This window comes from Gossypium arboreum, chromosome 8, assembly GCF_025698485.1.
Source record: "Gossypium arboreum isolate Shixiya-1 chromosome 8, ASM2569848v2, whole genome shotgun sequence".
Taxonomy (NCBI): Eukaryota; Viridiplantae; Streptophyta; class Magnoliopsida; order Malvales; family Malvaceae; genus Gossypium; species Gossypium arboreum.
The window spans coordinates 4,868,302-4,871,115 of NC_069077.1; the positions used below are offsets into that span (position 1 = coordinate 4,868,302).

At 29.5% G+C, this 2,814-nt stretch overlaps 1 long non-coding RNA gene across 1 annotated transcript; it reads right to left on the minus strand.

Moving 5' to 3' along the window:
* Window positions 1-1,414: 1,414 nt before the first annotated feature.
* Window positions 1,415-2,076, minus strand: LOC128296361 (uncharacterized). Its single transcript, XR_008286945.1, has 2 exons — window positions 1,893-2,076; window positions 1,415-1,748 (listed from the first exon to the last, which is right to left on the minus strand). It is a non-coding gene; the product is annotated as an uncharacterized LOC128296361 (long non-coding RNA).
* Between the last annotated feature and the right edge of the window lie 738 nt (window positions 2,077-2,814).

A 2,814-nucleotide genomic window follows, 5' to 3' on the forward strand; every position in this document is an offset into this window, starting at 1 on the left:
TAGATTAGGATACATCTATTAACTAATGTTAGACATTCACATAATGTGCAGCCATATTTGGCATTTGCAAATGGATAACGCATGCATAGCATGCACGTGATTCTTAATTCTAAAAGAAACTTTCAAATAGAAAATACATACACAGCAAATATGTAATTAATAATTTTCAAGTACCTCTTATGGTACCATAAATAAAGAACTCTTCAAACCACACAATCAATGTTCACATCCATCATTCTAAATAAACTCTCTATTATGCATTTGAAGTTTAATTGGGGGAATGCGAATGAAAGCACTAGTATATTAAGTTTTCTTTAACCAACATGGTGACTAGTGAACAAGGTTAGATTGTATTGGACTTAGACATATCGATTTATTAATACTAATTCAAAGATAATTTAACCATAGATGTATTTATGCGTTGTAATCCATGTACATACATTTTACTTTACACGTATCTTCCTATTTCAAATAGAGAAGGGAAAGCTCGGACACATAAAAACCTATAAATTTAAGAGAAATATCACTTTTATGAATCCATCTAATTTAGTAGCGATTTGTAATATCAATTTTTATTTTAAAGAGTAAAGCTTTCGAGAAGTCTTTCATGCTACATTTCATATTTCGATAAACTATATTAACAAAAATCTCTTCATTTTAACTAAAAGTATGGATACATTATACTCATATTGCAAATCATGAAATAGACTTGTTAACTTTCTATATAAAACCTTAATTGTTCTATTGTAAATAAAGAACTTTTTCAATTATAGAATCAATGCTTAATCTTTCTAAAAATTGTATTATGCATTTGAAGTTTATTATAATGAAAAGCTTAAATAAAATTGGCAAGACATCTTGCTAATTGCAATCTATAGACTTAGTTAAGTAGAGCAAACACCATGGATGTGAGATCGTAATGATTCAATGTCCTTTTGGAATATATAAATTGCTTTAAATTTAAATCAATTTATTATCTACATTAAATTGGGTTATTACTATTACAAATTGAATTAGTTAAATATTTGAATTTAGTAAATTACTTTAACAAAAAGTTTTAAATTATAAATAAGATAATGGTATTATCCACAAAAATACTAAAGTATATCTAAAAATTTAGACATTTCAAAACAATAAAATCTCACAATCTCTTAACATTCTTATTTATAAAATGTTATACTTCATTAGTTAACAGTAACCAAGTTGAGAGGTTAAACTTATGCATTGAACTCAAAAAACTAATGTGACGTACATTTGAACTCTTATGTTTAAAAATTCTATAAATACCATGCATGTTGCCTTCAACTCGTATTCTTGATTCGTTAAATTGACGGATATCCAAATTTAATTCTACAATACTAGAACACGTAAAAAGTAATGTAGATACTCACGAGTTCAATGTATTTCGAAACACTTTTGGAGTTTTGACTAAATATTATTAAATAAAAAATGTTTGACTCCATTTTTACAGTTAAATGTCTTTCAAAACACTCATCTTCTCAGTAGAAAGTTCTGGATTGATGTTCTTCCTTCGACGAGTCCTGTTCCTTTAGTTCTTGCTGTCTAATTCCTGTGGATAATGCTCTCCGAATGCCCTTATTTTCTTGTTCTCTCTTTTCTTTTATATGCAATTCCCTGGGTAGAGATAGCAAAAGCCTTTTGCCCCATCAGATTAGAAATTCAAGATCTTTAAATCTGACATTCTTGATGCTGATGCTTTGCCCCTTGCTTTGAATTGTGGATCGGTCCTATGATGAATAAATCATTAGGCCATTATTTTATTAAAAAAGGTTAGTTGTTATTAAATCAATATTGTTTTTGTAGATTAGAAGATAGTCGAAATCACGGCAGTTGGTATATCGATTGGTAAAAATCAAGGTAGAGATATTTACTTTAGAGGGCCTTCAAGGCAATGGAAAATTTTCATTCTGCTCTAATAATTCACAACTTCAATTGTGAGATGAAAGCTAATAAAGAATTGGTAATAAGGGGATACTGACTACCGGGGAGCAAATAGTATGCAAGGACTTCGAAATTTTTCTTATGCTCACACAAAATCTATGCCCACCGACACCATTAATCTCATTCCATCTACCTGGCCCTGTCAATAAACAAGAACCAACCACTTATTTGGCAAACAGAATGCTTGAAGCCATTGTGAAGAAAAATTTCAAAGTCGTTGCATACTATTTTCTCCCCAGTTGTCAGTATCCTCTTATTACCACTTTTTCATCAGCTTCAATCTCACAATTGAAGTCTTTTGCACTCTTCAAACTCAAATATCTCAATTTTCATCCCTGCAAAATAGATAGAAAGATGAAATTTGATGATTCAAAACTTTTCTAACAAAGAATTCGGTATTAAATCTTGGAAGAGGTTTAATGGAATAAACCATTTGCCATTACCTTTCCATCGCTTAATCAAAGAGATGCAGTTTTTCTCATCAAATAAAGATGCTGCTTAAACTTAATGTAGGTTATAGTTGAAACTTACTACCACGACTTATATAATTATCAGTGCCTTAATGCAATACTACTTTCCTAATGCACTCATTAATATCTCATTTACTACCTTGGATTTTTTTCCTTTTAAACCAAATTTTTATTTTTCCACCAGATTCCCTATTTGGTAGCATTTATAAACTTCCAAGTAATAAAAGTTAATTAGTTTCACTTACCAAAACAAACGAGTTGTCAAGCTTATCCAGAAGTTATTTTTTATTTGCATTTTCATTTTTTAGAAAGACCCGCTAAATTAAGTTCTCAACTAAATGAATGAAGTATGATTGTTTTATCAATAGTTAAGACCCAATCA